The 14,594-nt window shown below is 38.9% G+C and overlaps 1 protein-coding gene across 3 annotated transcripts in view; it reads right to left on the bottom strand.

Annotated features, from left to right (window-relative positions):
* ADGRL2 (adhesion G protein-coupled receptor L2) overlaps positions 1-14,594 on the bottom strand; it is a 404,716-nt gene that overhangs the window by 181,088 nt on the left and 209,034 nt on the right. For all 3 annotated transcript variants that reach the window (XM_080406960.1, XM_080406962.1, XM_080406961.1), the window contains one exon: positions 761-802. The gene's annotated coding sequence lies outside the window, so the exon portion shown is untranslated. The remainder of the gene's footprint in view (positions 1-760; positions 803-14,594) is intronic.

The raw sequence follows: 14,594 nt of genomic DNA, 5'->3' as shown, positions 1-14,594 counted from the left end.
AAGAATTATTTTTTTTTTGTAAAGTGAATGCCCAAGACCTGTCGGAAAACATTTCTCCTTAGCAACGTACTCATAGGATTCAGTATAGTTTGCTCAGAAGTGTTATTTTAGGATGACCTTTACACATACAGTATGATGAATTTTTCTTTTTATTTCATTGTAAAGATGTTATGATCAAGGGGAAAAATAAATATTGCCTTTTTCAGCCATAAAAAAAAAGAACGACAAATGAAACCATCTTTTTTAAACAACACAATAGCGTGCAGAAGTGATGTCTACGTTTGGAAACTACATATTTTTAAATTCACAGATACAGCAAAGCCCTAGTGAAACATAAATAAAGATCAATTTTATACATTTCAAATAGTAATGCATGCTATGGGACTCACCCTTTTCCAGCCCAAAGACAAGACATATTTATGTTCTTCACTGATAAAACAACGTATTTGTATTTATAAGAATTTATACATTGTAATAAATTGTTAAGAAAAATAAGAAGTTGAGCATGCCAGGGTCAGCAGCATTTCTAAAAAAGATGTTAAATCCAAACTTATTTTCTTTTGAATAATTAGCATAATGTTCTGCAAATCTTTTCTAGGTAGCTTACAGGATTTGAATATTCAAATATTTTCAGTTGTATAAGCCATATAATTATGAAATTGTTCAGTACAGTTATTTCTCAAGCAATTTGGCAATCTTTTCCTACAAGAATTTACCTTATGTTTTGTGTTATCAGAAACAGAAATAGCTTTCTGCTTACCATTCTGGAAAAGATGGAATTCATCATTCTGCCATAAAGACCCTAGAAAGCAAAGAAAATGTTATTGGTTATTATACTGTTATCTGCAGGGATTCTAGGTGCCAAAAAATGCATCAGCATCAAAACAAAAAATGAAAATATCTGTTCAAATCATAGATCAATATTTTAATGCAGTTCTGAATATACGTTACATGTATTTAACAGGTACTGGATTAGAAAAAAGCACAGGCTATTGTGTATATCCATAGTTAGAACTGCATACCAGCTGGAATTTATTTGCATGGTGTTCATAAAGTACAGACATAGGATCTTGGCATCCACCTTGTGATTGTGCTTTTGAAAATAAAACCATGGGCTTGCTGTCACTGTTACAGAGTGGGAGAAAACAGGGTAAGGCATGTGCATAAAGGGTTAAGGTGAGAAGAGACAATTATCAATGAAATGTTAAAGATTTCCTTCTTAACTCATTAAAAAATTGTATTATGATTTTCTTAAAAAATCTTTTCACGGTTATTAAAATAATTAACTGCCTTTACATTTTGCTTTAGAAAAAAATTACTCATGGGTTGTAAGTTTGCAGTGGTTAGACTGGGGTACTGAGAAAGTACTAAGTACACCACACACCTCATCAGCGTGCTTTAACTCTGATGTGGAAATGAAAAAATGGATACTAGTTAACTGTCCTTTTCTTCCTTCTTTTCTATTATCCCTTTCAGTCTGTTTTATGCCTGACATTGTAGCTATTCTGTTTTCTTTAGAAAGAAATAAATCACTGCTACCAGTTCCTTTAACTAAAGGCTGAACAGAGTGATCTCTTTCACTCAATATCCACCCAGTGAGGATTTTCACTTTTCTATAACATCTTGTGCTGTATGTCCCAACTGTGCAGTTTGAGAATAAAAAGTTTTCAGGACAATAGGCTAATGTCTGCGATCATTTCTCACACAGAATACAACTTTACTCCTGCTGAAGTGGCCAGTTAGATACAGAATCTGCCTATCTGCCTGATACATAGTTTTCAGAGGTAAAAGAGATTTATGGCGAAGAAGGGACAACACTTAAAACCCACTTGCTATTCTTAACTAGTTTAATTCTTTGAGAAAAATACACATGCATAAAAAACTAAAGTAAACATTCAAGGGAGAGAATTAAGGTGTTCAATAAAAAAGTTATGTTTAGAAAATGGTACTATAACCAAGAGATAGAGTCACAAACCACTTAGAAAAAAAAATGTAATGTCTAGCTAGGTAGGGCTATTACCTTTACAGAAAAAAACCTAAAAGCTAAAATAAATGATAGATTGATTCCAGGATCTCACCATGACTGCATATATTGCTGGATGAAATATAGGTATTTACAGGTAAGGGAGTGTCCAGATAGAGAAGAATTCCCCAGTACGGTGCAGGAGTTACTTCTGTTCAAGGAGTTCAGCTTGGGCAAAAAGGGAGTTTCCAGGGTGTTCAGTGCTGCAGAAATTCAGACTTAATCTAGGTTGCAGCACAGCACAAGATATAGGGAAGCCTGGATAAAGCTAATGTAAATTAGAGCAACCCCTGAGGGCTGCTCTAATTTACTGGAGATTCATTGGCCTGTATCCAGCCTTGAATCTGAGCATCTACAGAGATGTCTTAAAGACACTTTTGCTCTATTCTTTGTGGGCTAAATCTTGTGCATGGTGCTTCATGTGAGATGTAGCACAGAATATCTCTTTTGTTTCATTTATGAAATGCAGGAAAATAGGGTCCACCTCAGCCAAAGAAACAGTATTTCATGTAAACTTAAAAAGAAACCTTTGAACGTCCATCTCAGTTGAGCCATGTTCCCACAAAGCACTGGCTTCTGCACCCTTCCTAGAGATCTTTGCTCCTCAGCCTTCACAGTTTGCAAACTGCTGTTTGGGAGAGGTGATCATTAATCCACTGCCTGTTCAGAACTGCTACATAAAAAAAATCCATTCATTTCAGCAAAGCAGTAGTTGTCCTTCCTCCACACAGCTTTGGAGTTCCCCTGCCACAAAGCCATAATAATTTTTTTTCCAAAGCTATTTGTAAACCAATAAAATACCACCATTTCATAAATGAACAGAAGTTCTCATTGACTTCGAATTATGTTCACAAAAGGGTAGATTCTGCCTCTAGTTCTTCACTGCTTAACTAAGATTCTACAACCTGGCTTATGATTTTGTGAGATGTGAACTGAAAATTGTGTGCCTATCACCTGCCTGGCAGCCATGTATGCAGGCCTCTGGGCTGATACACAAGTTGTCCAATACTTTCACGCGAGTATCCCCCTGAAGTCGTTGCGGCAATATTTGTGCTTAAAGTTAAGTGTACGTTTTAATGTTCTGCTAAATCATGGATTAAATTCTTACATGGATTCAGATGAGCATAGCAGCTGAAAGTAAAATAAGTTTAGTGTGACAGGTACTGTAGGAGCTCTTTTGGGACACAAATACTTTTTAATAACAGGCTATTTGCTGGTATGTACAGTATGGAATTATTACTTTAGAACAAGTGAGTCAAGGCTTCTCCTAGGTTTTGCTTTCACTGGCTGAAATAAATAACCTGAGTGGATGCGAGTATGACCACCCGGTTCTCAAATTTGAAGAAATGTTAACACATTTTTTGTTTACTTTTTTACTTGTTTACTTTTTCAAAATCAGATTTGTATGTTAATGTTGCAACTTCTTTCAGTGTCTCTGGCATTGGCATTGCAAATGTCAACACCCACCACCACCCCCAGCTTATTCAGTTCTGTAGATCCCGTTTGCTCACTACAATTTTTGAATCAATAAATGAAATCACCTATTTTTAATCGCTAGCTCCTGAAGAGGGCAGCACGTTCTAGATATTATTGAACTGTAAGCTTTGAGATGACAACCTGGGCTTTACTGTACTGCACACAGAGGAAGGGGGAATAAAAACTTTCTGGATATTTTGTGTAGACAGTTCCCATGATAAAATGTCAGCAAAAGTTCTAGGCTGTTACAGACCAAGGTCAAAACTGTATTTGATTATTAAAGAGAACATTCAAATTAGCTACCTGAAGCAATGCATTTAGAAAGAGAGCAACAAAATACCAGCAAGGAGTACTTCCACAAGGAATATGTTTTATCTTTAACACCGTAGATAACTTTTCCTATTGGCAGTGCATTGACTATCAAAACTACTAAAGGGGTTAGATTTAATTATCTCACTTCTTTGCACATTTCATCTCAATTGCTATGGCAACATTCAGTTGCCTCAGCAGCAATGTACACTTTAATCAGATATTTCCTCACTCATTTCTCTGTGCACCACAGCAATGTAGTCAAATTTACAGCCAAACCCTGATGCATCTGATAACACCTCTTAGGAATTAATGGCTAGGTTTCCCCTGCCCCTCACCCATAGCCACAAATATTTCTAGAGAGTTTTGCACCCTGATGACAAAGGCTTTAGGAGATGAAAAGTGTGTATACTTTAAATCTTTCCTACTTCACTGATTTCATGTTGTTTTCTGCCACCGCTCCCTTTTTACATGGCTTCTACTGGGGAGCTCTTCCCGTCAAGCCATGGGCAGGGACTCTTTCAGGCCTGAGAACAGGAAACACCGTAATCAGGCAGACAGTATGGTTCCTCCCATATTGCACCCTGCCCTGAAAAGCTTTTTGTTTGATTACTCAGCCCTGATTAAATGCTTCGTCAGAGTACATCATAGCTCGTTAAACTTCTTGGCTCAGAAATCAGGAACATAGGCTAAAATAAAAGTAATTAGGAGTGATGAGCAGATACTGGGGACTCCGTACTGAAATGCAGACAGTAAGAGGAGTCAGGAAGCTAGAAGTACATGGGGGTTACTAAATTCAGGTTATGGCAAGGCTTGATATTTCTGACATAGAGTATCATCTGGTTTGAAAACACATCACCCACAAGGTAAAGTGGGAACAGAGGTAAGTTCATAAGGTTGCCTAACTTCTATGGTAAAAAACACATCAGAAATGCATTAGATAGCTTGAATGAGATTGGATTACAGTCAGACGTATAGGAAAAAATGATAAACATAAGGCATTAAAACATAATTCTGCATATTCTGAAGACTGTCTTTAGTCAATTAGATGATTTTGCTTTTTTTGCATTAAAGAAAATATTCTACACTGCTTTTTGCTTTTATGTGCATTTTTCATAGCTGTTCACCTACTCAAATGTAGAAAACTATCACAACTCATTTCAAATAAGGTCTCAGACTACTGCTGTCTTAAAGATTTTTGGAAACCCTGAGTAGGTACAGAATTGACTTGGGCCACTGTTGTCCCAGAGAGGTATGATGGAGCCAGAGTCAGAACCACTCTACATCTTGTCGATGGTAATGAAGTCTGATCAGCCCCCCTGACTGTGCAGTATAAAGTCACTCTCTGCAGTTTATCTCCATGTGAGCCAAGGCAGCTTTTCTAGAGGCTTCCGAACTGCCGATACTAAAAAAATGTAAAAGCCTTGCCTGGTTAAGAAAATACAGGAAAAAATGTGCCCAGTATGCTTTCCATACATGATGGGGGATCTGATCATATATAACATGAAAGTCCATGTTACATGGGATGTCTGTTGAGGATCTGGGAAGACTTTTCCAACTGAGGTGCTAAAGCCTAACATCTGTGGGCCCGTGTCATATGACAGCACCGTCTCCTAATCCATCAGTGAAGCTGTTGTATTTTTAGAGTTCTGAAGGAGAAGCTACAAGGTACAGAATCTACAATGCTTTTTCACATTAGTACTTTGGAAGATGTACACATATACCCTTTGAAATCAATGGGTCTGATCTTATAAATGAAAACTATTTATGTTTGCAAGGCTGGTCCCTTGGTTTAAAATAGGTATTTCCATGCAGCTTTCTGTATATAATATAAGCTTTATGTATAATTATAGAACTGTAAGCTTTAATAATGTATCCAAATGACATTTGTGCCATAGAGGTTGCAAAGATCATTTACAGTACAGAGTTTGCTGTTCTCCACTAAAATTAAAATTCAAAAAAACCCCAAAACTTTATGTCTAAAAAATCCAATATGCATGCATTGCTAAAGATTTCAAAATGTTTGTAGAATAACTTGTTCCACTTAAAGAATTAACTTAAGTTGGTTCATGTAACATGGGAAGAACTATGCTGATTTCCACCAGCTGAGAGTCTGGTGCATAGTCTTTATAGTAATGATTTAATAGTGCTGAAATTATCTATGCCATATGCAACTGGAAATCTCTTCCAAACAATATATTCCTTCTTTGAATAGTTTATAAACTGGAGACTTTGATAAAAGATATTGCAAACACCCTTCCTGCCCCCAGAACAGTGCCTTGTTATTAGAGGATGCTTTTTGGACCTTGTGGGATTTTACTGCAGTGCAGCAGAGAAGAAATTTGACTTTATGGGCTCAAAGACCATATGAAGAAAGATGCATGGAACAAAAATGATCAGACAATACAGAAATTGACAGAGTTGTTATATATTCCCCTGTGCACATTCCTCTTTCATTTGCTAATTTTACGAATTTATGAAAAATAACTGAGTTAAAGGCTGATATATTTGGGAATATTCATGTACATTTCCAGTATCAATATTCCAGTTCTGGAAAATATTTTCCTATCCTTTTGATTCTTGTGTAGGATTGTACCAAAGTCCTACCCAACAAATATTAAGAATAAGTTACCTATACAAAAAAAAAGCAGATTTGTTAGAGACAAAGAATTATAAATTTTATCAAGCTCTTTACCCATTTGTGTATATTTGCACTAAGCAAAAGTTAACCTTTTCAAAATAGTTTTTTGGTGAGGGTGTGCTTTCTGCAGGGTACAAGAGAGTACAGTACAATGTAATCTCTATAAACTATGGCATGCCACACAGTTCTGTAGAGGACACACAGTTCTTGTTAGGTTTCTGATCAGCAGTTTGCACATTTTTGCCATGGGTTGCCTTTAATTTTCAGTAACAGTTTGTCTCCTTCCCTCCTTTCATTCCTTCTCCAAGTAGGTTTTCCCTTAGTCTCTGTTTTAAGAAAACTCCACACCTTCCCTCACTGAGTATAGTAACCTACATTTTTTTTAACCTCCAAAAACTCACTTCAGCGGTCTGGCAGCATCCCCTTTCCCTGCGGCACCAGCAGAGCTCCTGGCACCCTCCTACTGCCCAGCACCACCCTGCTCTCTGCAGGTGCCTTCTCCAAGAGCTGCTGCACTCCAGCTATCCATCGGAGAGCCTCTTCCTGAGCCACCAAACCCGACATTTTCTTGGGAGAGCCACCCATTTCCCCGGACCCCAGCTCTTTGCAGCCTGAATATCTTGCTTCAAGAAGAGAACGTGGATTCTGGCACAGGTAGCTGCTGCAGCTCCATTTTTCATATGGTTGCCAAGGAAGGGAGAACTTTGTGTGACAGAAAAACAGGATAGCATGACAGTAAGATTCAAAAGCTAAGTAAAACTCTCCAGAGTTTAATTTTTTTTTATTCCCACTCCCAGGTGCTCAACACATTCTGCTTCTCCCTCTCTCCAGGGTAAAGACTCACTGCTTGGTATATTACATGGAGAAATTTCTACTCAGTTCTCTAGCCACTTAGTTTTGACTCGAATCAAGTTTAAGGAAACTTTCTATAAAGCCTAATCCAATACAAAGTCCATTTCCCTTGTTTATGCAAGTGACTATATTATTATTTTTTTTACAGCTTAACAAAGCTGGAGAGTGGCACTACTACAGAGGAGGCACTGCTCAGTTTTTATATATGTTATACATACACACACACACACATATATGTACCCACAGAATTTATGTGTGTTCTTGCTGTAGAACTAATATTCCCTAAAGGTATTATTATGTTGTTAGACAAATTAAAACTAAACAAGAGGTAAAAGTGCACTTGAACTGAAAACTGTTAAAAAATGCCTACAGGCATAAGACGAAAGTGAACAGCATGAATTTATCCAGCTTTGTGTCTAGGAGTTCCTCTGGGCCAACTCACTGCTCCCATTTCTGCTGCAGGAGATGCAATTTCAAAAAAAATACATATAGGTGTTGTGACTTCCAAGCAAAATGACTTGAACATTTTTTTGTCTGCCTTTAAGATAAAAATGGAGGGAATTTCTGTCAAATGCATTAAGCTACAGGACTGAATGGAGAGGTAGGGTGGGAATACATAACAGAAGAGCTCAGAAAAGGTAAGAATAAGACAGAGATCTACCCAGGTCAGAAATGTGATGACAGGTAGTTTTGCTGACCTGGAGATGAGGATATGGAGGCATGGTAGGAAATGTCTCATTTTTACAATACTGTAATCCCAACGGTGCCACTGGAAGTACTCCCAATTTACACCAGAACAAATTCTGGTCTTCTAGAACCTCCAAATTATGCCAAATAATTTGCCAAAAAAAACCACAAAAACACAGGACTTCCTCTGATTCTGTGTACTTGGAAACTCTCTCTTACTAATGGCTGTGGTTATAACCCAACTGCTATACAATGAAAGGAAATAGGTGAACATGAAAACAAAAGAAATATTAATGCATGCATCAGAATAATACAACAAATAAGGATATGGCTTTTTCCTGGTGAAAATGGAAATTAATCTCTTCTGCTCTGAGCACTTTGACTCTAAGCTCGAGTCATATAATCTAATTGGTACATCACAGAATCATAGAATCGCTTAGGTTGGAAAAGACCTTTTAAGATCAAGTCCAACTATTACCTGGCATTGCCAAGTCCACCACTAAACCATGTCCCGCAGTGCCACATCTACACATCTTTTAAAAACCACAGGGGTGGTGACTGAACCACTTCCAGGGCAGCGTGTTCCAATGCTTGACCACCCTTTCAGTGTAGAATTTTTTCCAAATATCAAATCTAAACCTCCCCTGGTGCAACTTGAGACTGTTTCCTTTTGTCCTATTGCTTGTTACTTAGGAGAAAAGACCCACACCCACCTGCCTACAACCTCTTTTTAGGCAGTTGTAGGGAATGATAAGATCTTCCCTGAGCCTCCTTTTCTCCAGGCTAAACAACACCAATTCCCTTAGTCACTCCTCATAGGACTTGTGTTCCAGAGCCTTCACCAGCTTCGTTGCCTGTCTCTGGACACGCTCCAGCACCTCAGTCTGTCTTGCAGTGAGGGGCCCAAAACTGAACCCAGTGTTCGAGGTGCAGCCTCACCAGTGCTGAGCACAGGGGGACGATCACTGCCCTGGTCCTGCTGGCCACGCTGTTTCACAGACAAGCCACGATGTCATTATCTTGACCACCTGGGCACACTGCTGGCTCATGTTCAGTTGGCTATTGACCAGCAGCCCCAGGTCCTTTTCCACCAGGGAGTTTCCAGCCGCTCTTCCCCCAGCCTGTAGCACTGCGTGGGGCTGGTGTGACCCCAGTGCAGGACCTGGCACTTTGCCTTGTTGAACCTCACACAATTGGCCTTGGCCCATTGGTCCAGCCTGTCCAGATCCCTCTGCAGAGCCTTCCTGCCCTCAAGGAGATCAACACTCCCACCTAACTTGGTGCCGTCTGTAAATTACTGAGGCTACACTCAATCCCCTCATCTAGATTGTCAATCAAGATCTTAAACAGGACTGGCCCCAACACTGAGCCCTGGGGAACACCACTTGTGACCAGTCACCAGCTGGATGTAACTCCACTCACCACCACTCTTTGGGCTTGGCCACCCAGCCAGCTTTTTACCTACATGAGCAGCCATTCTCCAGGAGAACACTGTGGGAGACGGTGTCAAAGGCTTTACTAAGGTCCAGGTAGACAACATCCACAGCCTTTCCTTCATCCACCAAGTGGGTCACCTTATCATAGAAGGAGATCAGGATTGTCAAGCAGGACCTGCCCTTCATAAACCCATGCTGGCTGGGCCTGATCCCCTCATTGTCCCATACATGCCACATGATGGCATTCAAGCTGATCACTCTGTAATCTTCCTTGGTGACAATGTCAGGCTGACAGGCCTGTAGTTCACCAGATTCTCCTTCCTGCCCTTATAGGTGGGCATCACATCAGTTAACCTCCAGTCAAGTGGGACCTCCCCGGTTAGCCAGGACTGCCAGTAAATGATTGAGAGTGGCTTGGTGACCACTTCCACCACTTCATGAATACTAAATGCAAGTAGATGACATTCATATAACTTTTTGGTATATGAAACTAAACAATTTGTATATGTGAGATGATCTTTCCTTCAGAACAGAGCTCTGTGAAGCAAATCTTAACAAACAATAGCCTTAAAGACCTTTGCCTTTATAGGACAATTCCAAGCTTAAAAGTGCCAATGTGAAATGTACTGGTTTCATTCAACAGATCTGCTTTTCAGACTAAATCCAGATTCCAAGCTATTGGGAGAGATTTTTAATTCTGGATCAGGCCCCTTGTGTATATTCACGTTCACATGTGGAAAAAATGGCTTTATTCCTAGTTCTGATGGAGTGAACTGAATTCTCTTTTGGCATTACTTACTTTATCAACAATGAGATTTATGCAGTCTCAGTGCATTTAGATTCTGTGCTATACTAAAGTTGAACTATCCCAATGAAGGGTAGCAGAAAAACTGCTAAAGTTTAACTGGGAGCATCTTTAGTAATAACGAGATGCATGAGATAAAAGGAACCCAGACTGCACTTTTGCAGCCCAATTGAGTTTTCCAAGTTTTGTATTTAAAAGCTGTAGAAGATACTTGTTAGTGAACTGAGGAAATTAGATAAATCCTCTGAGACTCAACATGTGTGGAAACCTGTTCTGCCATTCTAACAAAGTAATTTTTCATGATGCAACCACACTAAAATAGTCCATTTTGTGAAACAGTTCAATTGTTAAATTACTTTTGCATATGAGTAGAACACATTTAATAAAACTCACTTGTACCCTTTTTACACATAACATGTTCACATAATAAACGTCCTGCTTATGCTATAACGTTGTTGCTTTCTTTGGCATAATTTGGCATGTAATGTAGGTTGATATTTTGTTTATTACATGCAATATTTAAAAGAACTTTTGTGGAAAGGATATAAAAAATAAGGTGCATGTGTATATTGTAGCTGAGACTGCTGAAGGAGTATGGAGAACCTAGACCCCTAGACCTGATGGAAGGCAGGCTCCTGTGGTAATCCCAGACTATGTATAGAACAGAACTGCTCAGCATTTATTCAGGTATGCACCTTAAAGCAAAACTTCAGTGTGATCAGTACCACACACATAGTAACGAGCTTTGCAATTTCCTGAATAGCTTTTATGAGGAGAGCTCCTGCCTCTGTCTTTCTCCTTCCTTTGCTGTTTGTGCCCTGCTTTCCGTTTTTCACTCCCTCCTCCTTAAAGCCTCCACAGCAACCTGATGGACTTAGCAGGAACTGGGGTCATCGTGGTGATCAATGACTTGGGCGGTTGAGCATTCAGCCATTGATCACACCAAACAGATTCATATATCTTAGGCATGCCATCACAAGCAGCTGCTTCTACTTAGCCTGCCAGCTTTCTGTCACCTCGAGGATTCAGTGAAGTTCAGAGGCAGTGTGAGAAGGTTATATAATTCTGTCAAGAGATCGTGTCTTTGATTTTTTTCATCTCTTAGACCTACACGTCTACCCTTTGGGGGTCTATCACAGACTAAGAACTTCCAATATATTACATACCATAACACAGCAGTATAAAGCATGCTATATAAAATATATAAATGTCCTCCCTTTGAACAGAATAGCAGGAGCCTTCACTCCTTTCTTTTATGAAAGAACATTACCTAATGCCGAAGATAAACCACAGCTATATTCATGTGTGCACGCACATGCTTTGCTTGTAATTTGAAACACATTCCCATAAACTGTCAGATATTATCATATCTAGTGCTCCCTCTCCCTCTTACATTTAAATATTCTGTGCCCAATTTGTAAGAGTAAAAAGTAACTTTAATCGCTTGGATAAAATATTCACAGTTTAAAAACTTCACTGGGAAAATAAAATACGTTTCACGGAGTCATTAAAAGGACACTGGGAACTCAAATGCCACTTTCTCATCTAAAAACTTGTCATACGGTGTAGCTGGGAAAGATTAAAGACCTTTTTTCTCAATTTTTTTCCCTGTTTACTTAGTGCAGGTAGTTTGTGCTTTGGCTCACATAAACTGAAGTAGAAAGCTGCCACAATTTTGGATGTTACCACTTCCCAGCTTTATGCCTTGCCCCTCCGCTGGAAGGCCATAATCCCATTGACAGCCCAGAAGATTAGGGCAAGGGCTCTTTCACTGGCAGTTTAAATTAACCAGTGATGTGAATGTAGCAGCTCAAGTACAGGCACATGCTTCTCTCTCTTGTCCCTGTAGGTTGACAGTAATTTCCAGCAGAATTGTAAGATGGACAGCTGCGAGCATGAATATCTGAAATCATGGCAGCTACGTCTGGCAGAGCTTGTCTGTCAGAGACCCATGACTGAAAGGTTGGTTGGCAGCGCGGTCTCTGCAGGCAGGGGTCTGCTGGAGAGAGGCGCTGGAAAGCTCAGGCCTAAAAAACCTCCTCAAACAGGCAGCAAAGAATGAAAATAGCCTCCGTGCATAGGGCAAAGCAATGTTGTAGCAAAGTCCCCTTTCAAAGTTTTAAAATAATGCAAAAATGATTCACAGGGCTCAGGCTGGCTGTATGCACTGGGCTAATTCCTGTTAGAGAAAAGGACGTGTGTTGGGGGGAATATGAAAGTGTTCATGATTAATAATGATGGCTATGATAGTAATATTCTCTGGCCTTCTACATGATGTTTCCAAACATTCACAGGGAAAAAAAACTGTAAACATTTTCTAGGAATCAGAAAAAAACCCTCCAACACCCAAGAGATTTTTTTTTTTAATTGGTCATCTTGAAAAAATTCAAATTGACAGCGTCCCTTTTAATGATACACTTCAAAGCTTTATGAAATCTCCCTGTCAAATGAGACTACTACTTTAACACATATTCAAAGAGGTGTATGCAGCTTGAAAATGAATTAAGCAGCCAGGAAAAGAGGTCATATTCTGTTATATGAATGCAGTTCCAGGGCTTTAATGAATCTGGAGAATTTAACAATGAACATGGTACATAAATTAAGTTGATTTACTATGCAATCTGCTACTTAAAAACAAATGAAATAAAGAGTTAAGGCTTCCTATTCCATCACCTTGCCATTTTTACACTTTATCATAATAAAAAATGAAAAGAAAGTGATATCGGTCAGTATTGCAGAATTCCATATTAACTTTTCACATAAACCAGGTGCAAGCTATTAAGAATATGCTTCCTCAATTTTTAAAACCTCTTTGTGTTGTTTATAGCCATTCAGTTAAAAGGGAAAGAAATGTCCAAAGGTGGTCTACACAGATTGGGATTTTTGGTGTCTGTCTTGGCTTTCTAGGTGTATCAGCTCTCTTCCTGAATACTTGGTATTTTGTAAGGCCAATCTGAGTTCACATCAGAAGATACAATATATTAATAAAAAGTTATGGAAGTGGTATTTTTAACCAAAGTAATTCTAATTGAAATTAAAACAAATGAAAACACATCTCTCTATGTTAGGTTTGGTAAAACCCATTTCAAAACAAAATCCATCACTTGGACTAAAACTAAGGTGACACTCACTTTAAATCACAACTCTGTATTTCAGCAATTGGCATCTCATGAAGTGGTTGTGCCACTTGCAACATATTCAAGCACAGTATTAAACAACATCTACAACCTTCCTAATGTTATTTAAAAGAAAAATTAGGTTTTCCATCTCTCTAATTTCTTTGCCTCTTCAAGTACTCTTATTAACATTCTTTTTCACACATCCCTTTTCTTTCAATTTTAATTGTTTTTTTCTTTCTAAATTAATCCTTTGTTTGAACTGTTGCTTTTGAGAGAGAAGAAAAGTACAATGAACAGCTGAATGTATGCCAGTTTGCTTTGGGTCTGTACATGCTCCTCTGAGGCCACATCCTACAAGGTGCTGAGCATCAGGCAACTCACTAAAAGTTGAGGGTGCTGAGAATATCTGGGAAGAGCCTGGCATATTGCAGGATCATGCCTCACATAGCAGGTTCTCCAAGTGATGACTATTTATGTTTCACTGAATAGACTTAGCATAAATTTTAATATCTCTAATATGATTGGGGTTTTTAATGGGCAAAGAGGAGGTATTTTTCATGAATGTATCACTCAGCACTTTGAGAATGAAGCCTATAGTAATGCCACCCAAAAAGTCTGGCAAAACCCCGGATGTCATAGTTACAAACGCACACAAAAATTGGAATACATTGGAGGCAATTACAAGGTATGTAAACTCTTCAGTGCGGAGAAGGCATCCAGATCCGTGTAAGTCCTGTCTTGATCAAATAATAATTCAAAACAAACTTATACACAATCACCAAGAAATCTTGAAACTGAAGCATGAATGACCCCCAAAGTACTGTACACTTTGTTCTGTTCACCTGGGTTGGTTTTCTTATGTTACAGGTGCTACATTAAGGAATATTGTAAATAGGCACACTACGGTAGAAATTTCAATCTTTTTAAAGAATCTTTTGAATTAAGAACAGTAATGTTAACCTAAATTTCTTACTTTGAATTTTTCAATCTCTTATACAGATAGTATACATACTTGCTGTTTCTCCACTTATCGAAGACAAGCAGTTATGATTTATGATTTCTTTCGTAGATGCAGTAAATAGCCACAGAGCCTGCAGCTGGACCTGAGCAGCACCCATATCATCCAGATCTGAACTGTGCAGGACACGGTGGTGGGAAGGCCCATCTCTGCCCTCGCTGCCAGCTGCCTTACACAGGCAAGGCTGCAGCACATCTGTGGGAACTGCTCTATCACACACTGTTGTGA

This window comes from Falco punctatus (genome assembly GCF_963210335.1).
Source record: "Falco punctatus genome assembly, chromosome: 11".
NCBI lineage: Eukaryota > Metazoa > Chordata > Aves > Falconiformes > Falconidae > Falco > Falco punctatus.
The sequence above is the reverse complement of the archived record's forward strand: the minus strand, read 5'-3'. Positions and strand labels throughout refer to the sequence as shown.